The sequence below is a fragment of the Halictus rubicundus genome, unplaced genomic scaffold, assembly GCF_050948215.1.
Source record: "Halictus rubicundus isolate RS-2024b unplaced genomic scaffold, iyHalRubi1_principal scaffold0052, whole genome shotgun sequence".
Classification (NCBI taxonomy): Eukaryota; Metazoa; Arthropoda; class Insecta; order Hymenoptera; family Halictidae; genus Halictus; species Halictus rubicundus.
The window spans coordinates 1,204,016-1,216,388 of record NW_027488593.1 but is presented as its reverse complement, the minus strand read 5'-3'; the positions used below and the strand labels follow the sequence as shown (position 1 = coordinate 1,216,388).

The following is a 12,373-nucleotide window of genomic DNA, read 5'->3' as shown; positions in this document are numbered from 1 at the left end:
TTTATATTTTAGTTTTTATTTTATCCCTTGAATATTCATTCCCAAAATGTAAAGACGTTCGAAATTTTTGATATTGCAAATGACAATACGGAAAATTATGATCTATTTGAGAACGACTCGAACACCGATGAGGACGAAGGGAATGTTTCGAACGTACGTAGAGGACGAAAGAGAAGGAGATTTTTAGTTACTTCCGATAGCGAGAATGAGGAAGAGGTAATCGAAACTGCTATAGACGGAACTGTTTGGCAAGAAGTAAAAGAAGGGTCTAATCCTGGAAGAGCACCTATTCATAATATGTTTAGGGGAACATCAGGCCCAACAGGGTATAGTAAACGAAATATTATGCGGTGAAAACGAATAAAATATACATTATATACTCCTAAATAAAAGAAACTATATTTTTATACTGTCAAATTGGCTATTATCTTCATTCTATATTAAAAAATATAAGTTGTGCTACAGACCGGTCATTTGACCGGTCGCGGTAGAAATAGGTATACGCGAAGTTTCGGTAGGAATAGTGTTAATGCGAATAGTATTTTTAATACGAATAAGTTGTAGAGCTTATCCAGATGAAAATGAGTCCAAACACGACATCATTTGGATTATCTTCAACAAGATTTTAATTTTTATCGTAACATTACGTATCAATAAAATTGTTCGATTACACTCGAGTTTGGACTCATTTTCATCAGGAAAAGCCCCTCAATTCACTCGCCGCAATTTTATGGAGGTATATTGAAAAATCTAAAAGTTTGAACTTTCATTCGTGCGCGATTCTCCATCTGCTTACATTGTATACCGTTTGTCAGTCGCTGGGTCTTTGAAGATCGGCGTTCGTCGGACCTCGTCGCCGCTTATTCGAGCTGGCAAAAGTTATTCGAAGATTTATCCGAAGCCTTTGAATAAAAGATACAGATAAAAGATGAAAATTTATTCCAAGTTCGAATAAATCCGCTTCGAATAAAAAAAATTCTCTCTATTCGTCCGATAAATTCTCGTCTAATAAAATTATTTATTCGACAGAGATACTTTTTTTATTCGAACTTTCGAATAACGAATAAAGATAAAATATCTTTGATTCGAATCCTTATTTAAATAATTTGTTATCTAAATAGTGCCCAACTCTGTCTGGAATGCAGTGCAAGGGACACTCTTGTCCGTGTCGGTTTGCACTATCGACTCTGACGTTAACAGAACCGAAGAAATAAAAAGAAATACGCGGATACTACGACCGCTGCTGCTCTGGTGGACTACGACTCTACGGTTGCTCGGAGGAATACTTGTTTATTTGAGGCTAGTTGGTTGACTGGTCTTGTCGTCTCTTCACTCCTTGCAGCTAATCTCGGTGTGGGTGGGGTCTAAGAATCTCTGTCTTCTAATTTGTTCGTGATTGGTCAATCATTGTCATTGATCTTCGTTGGCGCCTACCATTGCCAAAGGGAGGGTAACCTTGTGCCGAGGTGGACGCGCGGTACCCTCACTCGATGGGTCCGGAAAGGCGTTATAAACCTGCGCCCGGTAAAGTGTTGTAAATTTTGTCCCGGGCCGCTACCATAAATGCTAGTGCATTACAAACATGATAAACTGGAGGTAGGCCGAAGTCTGCCACCCAGATGTTTGGTTATATTGAAATATTTGTTTTGTCTTGTGACGGAACAATACCAAAGTAAAATTTAAACTGAAAAAATTAAAAAGAATCGGGTTTAATGGTATATACTGAAATATATTTTGTATTTTTAAATCATTCTTTTTGTTTTTTAAATTTAATTACCCTTAAAAAATGTTCAAAACTAGTTATTATAAATATTGTTGTTCAATCTTTTATCAATCCCAAATAATTAAATTTATTAGAATATATATGCTGCGAATGAAAAGCAATATCAGAAGTACATTGAATAAGTAGCTATTAAATAGTCAAATGAAATTAATGATATCAACGTCGTATTTTATTTAATTAAATTTAAACTACATTCTTACTTTTGGCTAATATTGAACTAATTTAATTTTTTATAATTATGTTATTACACTGTTGTAGTTGTAATTGCACAGGGAAGACGACTGATGTAGTAGAAAGAACAAGAAAAAAGTGTTTAACGAAAAAAAAATCGTTCCATGCGGGATTCGATCCGGGACCAAAATATTCTCAGCCGGAGACGTTACGTTATTATTATTATTACATTACGTCTCCTTCGATGCACTCGCGTGTCAGCCGTAATGGAATTAAGAGGAAACAACATTCTTTTGTTTCATTCATCATATGAATCCTCGACATGAGATTTAAAATTATATCAGCAACAGCGCCATTGTAGAATATCGGTTCCACAATATTAGTTCTGGATGATACGGTAGGATGTGACACGGAATAGTACGGGGGCTCTAGAGCCCCCCGAGCGTGAGACAGAATAATACATTGGGTGATTGGTCTACTCCTATACCTCGTCTGTGGTATGGTATTACCTACAGATGTGTAGCTGACTGATGAATACGAGATGGAAACACCGGCGTGTTGGATAACGAATAAGAAAGGAACTGAAAAGGGAATCTTTCAATTTTATTAAATGTTGGATATTTATAGGGAGGAGGGTCCTAAGTGGACATGTTTTTTTTTACCCGGAGTATGGAACGATCAGGTGTCAGACGTTATAACAGAATAAAAATTGTAATTGTTACATTACATTTATTTCAGTATCACTGTCAAAAAGTCTACGTGCATTTGCATAAGAGTATGATCCTAATAATGATAATGTATGATTAGATTAGGTCCGGATACGATGTTTTGCGAATGTTATAACTTAAAAATACTTTACCACTATTATTCATGCACACACCTCGGTCTCTCTTTTTTTATTATGAAATAAATGTTTACAACAGAGTCAATAAATTCATGTGTGAAGCTAAATTAAACCAAAAATGAAATGATTCAAAATTTCAAAGGTCTAAAAAGAACTACGATTCATAAGTGTCTATATATAGACTAGAGTTTTATTTGATCCTTGCTTTGTCATTGGGCGATACAACCACATACATTGCAACGCGCGCGCCAGTCTTTGACTGCTCTGTCCTCGTTACAGCATTCGAACGCGCCTCCGGAAATTATTCGAAGTCAAATAAACCGCCGAAAAAGACAGATGAAAATGGACATGTGGCAGCCTGGGCATCGCGCAGCGGCAAGCACGCCGACGAACCGCCAACATACATTGTATACGCGGCGGCGCGGCGACGGTCCACGGGAAGCTGCAGAGAAAGAAGCGAAGATCGGTTCCGAAGGCGGTCGAAGGAATGCCATCGAACATTCGCTCGCAAGCGTCGGCCAGTATTCACTTCAGAGCAGCCATTCGTGTCAGTGCCGTGTGTTGTAAGTACGTATTATGGCGATTAGGTTTGGAGTATACATTTTGATAAGTTTTCCCGAAAACAGGCCATTTGTCCGCACAGTACGGCGGTCTCTTTATTTTCCGAGATATTTGCAAAAACTGTCTATTTTGATGTAAACTTCTGCCTATTTTGAATGACCGAATTTGTTCTTTAGGGCGCGGGAGGGTTCTTTGGTTAAAATGTACAAGGAGATTTTTATTATCCACCCTATGAAATTATCGAGTCGATGTTCTCCCATTTTGCAATCAAATTCACAGAAGTTATTTATTCATGATCACTATAAGTTGTTTCTATATATGTATTCATTGAGTGATACATGTTATTATTTATTTCCAGTGTTTTCAAATGGGTGAGGTTGGCCAACGGATGCAATGCTGGTTCGGTCTTTACCTCACGCACTGGTTCCTCGGTCACCCCAGGGTCTCATGTTTCCTTTTCAACGGTTAAGAAGTAATTTTGCAGGTATTTCCTCATTATTTCTTTATCAATGTTTTAATTTGAATAGATTTTGTTTTCTTGAATTTGGAATTTATAGGATACGGGTCTTAGGGATTGCTATTCCCTTATAACTTCTGCGAAATATATTCTTTAGGTTCCATGAGTTTTAGCGCCTTATATATATATACATTAATATATGAAGGGAGGTATGAAATTATCGAGTCGAAGTGGTCAATGTTTTTTCACTTTGCAATCATATTCACAGAAGTTATTTATACATGATCACTATAAGTTGTTTCTATATATCTATTCATTGAGTTTATAAACGTTGAATGAAGTGCACAAGTGGATGTATTTCAGGTAGAGACAATTTCTAATCGCACCGCAAACGATCCCTTCATTTATTCTCAGGTTGTCCCTATAATTTATTTTCCTTACCGCGTGTAGTAGCTTAAAAACTTTACCTTCTGCCGTTGAATACATGTTATTATTTATTTTCAGTGTTTTCAAGTGTGAGGCCGGCCATTGGATGCAATGTGGGTTCGCTGTTCACCTCACTGACTGGTTCCTCGGTCACCCCAGGGCCTCGTGTTTTGTTTTCAACAGTTAAGAAGAAATTTCACAGGTATTTTCTCATTATTTCTTTATTAATGTTTTAATTTGAATAGATCTTGTTACCTTGAATTTGGAATTTATAGGATATGGGTCTTAGGGATTGCTATTCCCTTGTAACTTCTGCGAAATATATTCTTTACGTTCCTTGAGTTTTCTCGCTTTATATACATACACTAACCAGCAAAACTGAGTCTACACTATTTGAGCCAACATAACTTTTTAAAAATCTGATCAAATGACTTGAATTTTATTGAGAAGTTGGAAGGTTTAGTTTGTTAGACGAGGTGTAAAAAATTTTTGAAAAAAGTTTGAATTGGTCGGAATCGCAAAAGAAATAGTAACAGTTGGTTTTTTTAGCTTTTTTATCTGAGCCTGTATTGAAAATTTAAAAAATGTGTTTGATTCGCTTGAGTAAATTACATCCATGCTGAAAATTTCACCGATATTGGTTAATTCGTTTACGAGTTATAAACGCTTAAAAGTGGAAAAATTGCCGTTTTTCATGATTTTCGACTTAAAACCACACTTTTAATCGTTTATAACTCGTAATCGAATTAACCAATATCTGTGAAATTTTAAGCGTAGATATAATTTATTCGAGCAAATCAAATACATTCCTTAAATTTTCAATACAGGCTCTGATAAAAAAGCTGAAAAAACCAACTTTTACTATTTCTTTTGCGATTCCGACCAATTAAAATTTTTTTCAAAAATTTTGTACACCTCGTCTAATATATATATCAATTATTGATTCCCCTCGGGGTTACAATTTTAATTACATCTCCCTCTTACCCCAATCTTAACCTTAAACTTATCCTAACTTACCCTAACTTAATTAAACGTGTCCTAAAAACACGCCATAGAGAGAGAGAACGATCTTTCACTAATATCCGCCGCGTTATTATTTTTCCCTGTCCCACACATACATGCTTCTCTGCTCTCTCCCCTCCCTGCACCTCACCCATCCTTCCCATGCCTCCTGGACCTCCTCTTTCGGCTGCTCTCTCTTTCACTCCATTCCTATGCATTCTCTCCATTTACTTCATCTCCCATATCTCTCCATTCCTGCTCTTCCTCCATTCATCCACCTTCCTCATCCATTCCTCTCCTCCTTCATCCCCTAATACTTCCCCACCATCCCCTGCCAACCACTCCCCTCAACCCTCCCTTACACATTTCCCACACATGTTCCCACGTTTCCTCCTCTCACCCACAGACCTTACATACTTTCTTCTCCTCCTCCAACCAATACTTTCCACCTCTCATCTCGTTTCCCAACCTGTACCTGGCCACCCTTTGCCACCTGCTCTCTCCCCAGCCTTTCTTCAGATACCCCGGTATCCGCTCTCCCTTCACCCTCCCGTACCACATGTTGTACCTTGCGCTTCCTATCTTTTCCCATCTCTCCCCTGTTGCTTCTTCTTTTCCCCTTTCACTATCTCCTCACTCACTGCCTCTATCCTCTCCTCCATCATCTCCTCCGCCTCCTCCGCTGTCCAGCCCCTCTCTTCCCAAAAACGCCGTCACTCCTTCACCCACCCTACTACCTCCCCTCCCCTTCTGCCCCTTCCTCTTCCCTGCTCCCAGCACAACCTAGCTAGCTCCCCCCCTTTTTCCACCCTCAACTTCTTCTGGTACCCCCATGCCCTCAACCCCGCCCTCCCTCTCAACAACTCCCTCTGCAGCTGTGACCGCACCATATACCGCGGTGCGTACCTCTCTACTCCTAGGACCCACCTCAGAAACCTCTCCTGCAACCTTTCCACCTCTTCCCATTCCTTCCTACACCTCGTCTAATAAACTAATCCTTCTAACTTCTCAATAAAATTCAAGTCATTTGATCTAATTTTTAAAAAGTTATGTTGCTTCAAATAGTGTAGACTCAGTTTTGCTGGTTATTGTACATTAATATATACATTAATAACCAAATTACGAGAAGTGCCCGAAGACAGACCATTTGTCCGCACTGTACGGAGGTCTCTTTATTTTCTGAGATATTTGCAAAAAACTGTCAGAGTCTCCATTGCGAATTCTGCCTATTTTCAATGACCGAATTTGTTCTTTAGGATGGAGGAGAGTTCTTTCATTAAAATCTATGTTATGTCGTGCAGTTTCTCGCAATTGTAGGAGAGGTTCTGCGTGTTATTTTGTCGAATTAATGACCCGACACCTTCCTTTGCAATAACAACTTTGGTTTATTAGAACAATGACTATATACAGTTTACATTCGGACTGGTGATTATTCGGTTTCCTTTGAGAACATGTTTGTATCTAATTTCTGCTCTGGGGTCAGCTCGCTCTTCACCTCGGTGGTGACTTTGGAGAAGAGTGGGAGATGGTCCCATTTTTGGGGGAAAGAAATCTCACTTGCTGATTGACTTGAGGGAGGAGTCATTTGTATGCAACCCCTGTTGGTGGTGGAGGAAGTCCCCACCCCAAGTCAAACGCGTAGAGAAAGTGCCTAGACCAGCACGTGACGATTGCCAGACCCCAGAGCAGCGTGACGAAAAAAAGGGCCCAAGTGGCCAGCACGTGCCTATGGTTTATTACCCCCTTGTCCCATGAGGGCGAGGACCATCGAGTTTGGGAACAATGCTTCCTTGGAAAAGCTAGATTTTCCAAGGACTTGGCAGAAGAGTCACTTTGTTCCAGTCATCTGGCAACTATGTTTATTAGGGGTCCCCAAACTGATGGCCCAAGGGGTCTGCCTTAGGGTCTCTAACCCTCACGCACTACGCGGATGCCTAACCCGTGACGATTAGGCCTTAACTGGTAACGTGTATATAAAAAATGCTTAGGCCTTCTCGAGACCCTTGTAAAAGTATCCCGAGGTCTAATGGTCTTTCCTCGGAAATGGCTGTGTGTCATAACAATCTACAAGGGAATTTTTATTATCCACCCTATGAAATTATTGAGTCGAAGTGGTCAATGTTTTTTCACTTTGCAATCAAATTCACAGAAGAAATTTATTCATGATATACTATTGTATATGTATCCATTGAGTTCATCAACGTTGAATGAAGTCTTCACAAGTGCAAGTATTTCAGGTAGAGACAATTTCTAATTGCACCGCAAACGATCCCTTCATTTATTCTCAAGTTGTCCCTACAATTTATTTTCCTTACCGCGTGTAGTAGCTTGGAAACTTCACCTTCTGCCGTTGGATACATGTTATTATTTATTTCCAGTGTTTTCAAATGGGTGAGGTTGGCCAACGGATGCAATGCTGGTTCGCTCTTTACCTCACGCACTGGTTCCTCGGTCACCCCAGGGCCTCATGTTTCGTTTTCAACGGTTAAGAAGTAATTTTGCAGGTATTTCCTCATTATTTCTTTATCAATGTTTTAATTTGAATAGATTTTGTTTTCTTGAATTTGGAATTTATAGGATACGGGTCTTAGGGATTGCTATTCCCTTATAACTTCTGCGAAATATATTCTTTACGTTCCATGAGTTTTAGCGCCTTATATATATATATACATTAATATATGAAGGGAGGTATGAAATTATTGAGTCGAAGTGGTCAATGTTTTTTCACTTTGCAATCAAATTCACAGAAGAAATTTATTCATGATATACTATTGTATATGTATCCATTGAGTTCATCAACGTTGAATGAAGTCTTCACAAGTGCAAGTATTTCAGGTAGAGACAATTTCTAATTGCACCGCAAACGATCCCTTCATTTATTCTCAAGTTGTCCCTACAATTTATTTTCCTTACCGCGTGTAGTAGCTTGGAAACTTCACCTTCTGCCGTTGGATACATGTTATTATTTATTTCCAGTGTTTTCAAATGGGTGAGGTTGGCCAACGGATGCAATGCTGGTTCGCTCTTTACCTCACGCACTGGTTCCTCGGTCACCCCAGGGTCTCATGTTTCCTTTTCAACGGTTAAGAAGTAATTTTGCAGGTATTTCCTCATTATTTCTTTATCAATGTTTTAATTTGAATAGATTTTGTTTTCTTGAATTTGGAATTTATAGGATACGGGTCTTAGGGATTGCTATTCCCTTATAACTTCTGCGAAATATATTCTTTAGGTTCCATGAGTTTTAGCGCCTTATATATATATACATTAATATATGAAGGGAGGTATGAAATTATCGAGTCGAAGTGGTCAATGTTTTTTCACTTTGCAATCATATTCACAGAAGTTATTTATACATGATCACTATAAGTTGTTTCTATATATCTATTCATTGAGTTTATAAACGTTGAATGAAGTGCACAAGTGGATGTATTTCAGGTAGAGACAATTTCTAATCGCACCGCAAACGATCCCTTCATTTATTCTCAGGTTGTCCCTATAATTTATTTTCCTTACCGCGTGTAGTAGCTTAAAAACTTTACCTTCTGCCGTTGAATACATGTTATTATTTATTTTCAGTGTTTTCAAGTGTGAGGCCGGCCATTGGATGCAATGTGGGTTCGCTGTTCACCTCACTGACTGGTTCCTCGGTCACCCCAGGGCCTCGTGTTTTGTTTTCAACAGTTAAGAAGAAATTTCACAGGTATTTTCTCATTATTTCTTTATTAATGTTTTAATTTGAATAGATCTTGTTACCTTGAATTTGGAATTTATAGGATATGGGTCTTAGGGATTGCTATTCCCTTGTAACTTCTGCGAAATATATTCTTTACGTTCCTTGAGTTTTCTCGCTTTATATACATACACTAACCAGCAAAACTGAGTCTACACTATTTGAGCCAACATAACTTTTTAAAAATCTGATCAAATGACTTGAATTTTATTGAGAAGTTGGAAGGTTTAGTTTGTTAGACGAGGTGTAAAAAATTTTTGAAAAAAGTTTGAATTGGTCGGAATCGCAAAAGAAATAGTAACAGTTGGTTTTTTTAGCTTTTTTATCTGAGCCTGTATTGAAAATTTAAAAAATGTGTTTGATTCGCTTGAGTAAATTACATCCATGCTGAAAATTTCACCGATATTGGTTAATTCGTTTACGAGTTATAAACGCTTAAAAGTGGAAAAATTGCCGTTTTTCATGATTTTCGACTTAAAACCACACTTTTAATCGTTTATAACTCGTAATCGAATTAACCAATATCTGTGAAATTTTAAGCGTAGATATAATTTATTCGAGCAAATCAAATACATTCCTTAAATTTTCAATACAGGCTCTGATAAAAAAGCTGAAAAAACCAACTTTTACTATTTCTTTTGCGATTCCGACCAATTAAAATTTTTTTCAAAAATTTTGTACACCTCGTCTAATATATATATCAATTATTGATTCCCCTCGGGGTTACAATTTTAATTACATCTCCCTCTTACCCCAATCTTAACCTTAAACTTATCCTAACTTACCCTAACTTAATTAAACGTGTCCTAAAAACACGCCATAGAGAGAGAGAACGATCTTTCACTAATATCCGCCGCGTTATTATTTTTCCCTGTCCCACACATACATGCTTCTCTGCTCTCTCCCCTCCCTGCACCTCACCCATCCTTCCCATGCCTCCTGGACCTCCTCTTTCGGCTGCTCTCTCTTTCACTCCATTCCTATGCATTCTCTCCATTTACTTCATCTCCCATATCTCTCCATTCCTGCTCTTCCTCCATTCATCCACCTTCCTCATCCATTCCTCTCCTCCTTCATCCCCTAATACTTCCCCACCATCCCCTGCCAACCACTCCCCTCAACCCTCCCTTACACATTTCCCACACATGTTCCCACGTTTCCTCCTCTCACCCACAGACCTTACATACTTTCTTCTCCTCCTCCAACCAATACTTTCCACCTCTCATCTCGTTTCCCAACCTGTACCTGGCCACCCTTTGCCACCTGCTCTCTCCCCAGCCTTTCTTCAGATACCCCGGTATCCGCTCTCCCTTCACCCTCCCGTACCACATGTTGTACCTTGCGCTTCCTATCTTTTCCCATCTCTCCCCTGTTGCTTCTTCTTTTCCCCTTTCACTATCTCCTCACTCACTGCCTCTATCCTCTCCTCCATCATCTCCTCCGCCTCCTCCGCTGTCCAGCCCCTCTCTTCCCAAAAACGCCGTCACTCCTTCACCCACCCTACTACCTCCCCTCCCCTTCTGCCCCTTCCTCTTCCCTGCTCCCAGCACAACCTAGCTAGCTCCCCCCCTTTTTCCACCCTCAACTTCTTCTGGTACCCCCATGCCCTCAACCCCGCCCTCCCTCTCAACAACTCCCTCTGCAGCTGTGACCGCACCATATACCGCGGTGCGTACCTCTCTACTCCTAGGACCCACCTCAGAAACCTCTCCTGCAACCTTTCCACCTCTTCCCATTCCTTCCTACACCTCGTCTAATAAACTAATCCTTCTAACTTCTCAATAAAATTCAAGTCATTTGATCTAATTTTTAAAAAGTTATGTTGCTTCAAATAGTGTAGACTCAGTTTTGCTGGTTATTGTACATTAATATATACATTAATAACCAAATTACGAGAAGTGCCCGAAGACAGACCATTTGTCCGCACTGTACGGAGGTCTCTTTATTTTCTGAGATATTTGCAAAAAACTGTCAGAGTCTCCATTGCGAATTCTGCCTATTTTCAATGACCGAATTTGTTCTTTAGGATGGAGGAGAGTTCTTTCATTAAAATCTATGTTATGTCGTGCAGTTTCTCGCAATTGTAGGAGAGGTTCTGCGTGTTATTTTGTCGAATTAATGACCCGACACCTTCCTTTGCAATAACAACTTTGGTTTATTAGAACAATGACTATATACAGTTTACATTCGGACTGGTGATTATTCGGTTTCCTTTGAGAACAAGTTTGTATCTAATTTCTGCTCTGGGGTCAGCTCGCTCTTCACCTCGGTGGTGACTTTGGAGAAGAGTGGGAGATGGTCCCATTTTTGGGGGAAAGAAATCTCACTTGCTGATTGACTTGAGGGAGGAGTCATTTGTATGCAACCCCTGTTGGTGGTGGAGGAAGTCCCCACCCCAAGTCAAACGCGTAGAGAAAGTGCCTAGACCAGCACGTGACGATTGCCAGACCCCAGAGCAGCGTGACGAAAAAAAGGGCCCAAGTGGCCAGCACGTGCCTATGGTTTATTACCCCCTTGTCCCATGAGGGCGAGGACCATCGAGTTTGGGAACAATGCTTCCTTGGAAAAGCTAGATTTTCCAAGGACTTGGCAGAAGAGTCACTTTGTTCCAGTCATCTGGCAACTATGTTTATTAGGGGTCCCCAAACTGATGGCCCAAGGGGTCTGCCTTAGGGTCTCTAACCCTCACGCACTACGCGGATGCCTAACCCGTGACGATTAGGCCTTAACTGGTAACGTGTATATAAAAAATGCTTAGGCCTTCTCGAGACCCTTGTAAAAGTATCCCGAGGTCTAATGGTCTTTCCTCGGAAATGGCTGTGTGTCATAACAATCTACAAGGGAATTTTTATTATCCACCCTATGAAATTATTGAGTCGAAGTGGTCAATGTTTTTTCACTTTGCAATCAAATTCACAGAAGAAATTTATTCATGATATACTATTGTATATGTATCCATTGAGTTCATCAACGTTGAATGAAGTCTTCACAAGTGCAAGTATTTCAGGTAGAGACAATTTCTAATTGCACCGCAAACGATCCCTTCATTTATTCTCAAGTTGTCCCTACAATTTATTTTCCTTACCGCGTGTAGTAGCTTGGAAACTTCACCTTCTGCCGTTGGATACATGTTATTATTTATTTCCAGTGTTTTCAAATGGGTGAGGTTGGCCAACGGATGCAATGCTGGTTCGCTCTTTACCTCACGCACTGGTTCCTCGGTCACCCCAGGGCCTCATGTTTCGTTTTCAACGGTTAAGAAGTAATTTTGCAGGTATTTCCTCATTATTTCTTTATCAATGTTTTAATTTGAATAGATTTTGTTTTCTTGAATTTGGAATTTATAGGATACGGGTCTTAGGGATTGCTATTCCCTTATAACTTCTGCGAAATATA

The 12,373-nt window shown here is 39.6% G+C and overlaps 2 long non-coding RNA genes across 3 annotated transcripts; both read left to right on the top strand.

Annotated features, from left to right (window-relative positions):
* Positions 1-3,173: 3,173 nt before the first annotated feature.
* Positions 3,174-7,672, top strand: LOC143363520 (uncharacterized). 2 transcript variants are annotated; one of them, XR_013083835.1, is made up of 4 exons: positions 3,174-3,361; positions 3,718-3,843; positions 4,321-4,444; positions 7,623-7,672. It is a non-coding gene; the product is annotated as an uncharacterized LOC143363520 (long non-coding RNA). The 2 variants fall into 2 exon arrangements; XR_013083836.1 differs by having other exon boundaries at positions 3,174-3,365.
* Positions 7,673-8,299: 627 nt separating this feature from the next.
* Positions 8,300-12,170, top strand: LOC143363518 (uncharacterized). Its single transcript, XR_013083834.1, has 3 exons — positions 8,300-8,346; positions 8,824-8,947; positions 12,126-12,170. It is a non-coding gene; the product is annotated as an uncharacterized LOC143363518 (long non-coding RNA).
* Positions 12,171-12,373: the final 203 nt, after the last annotated feature.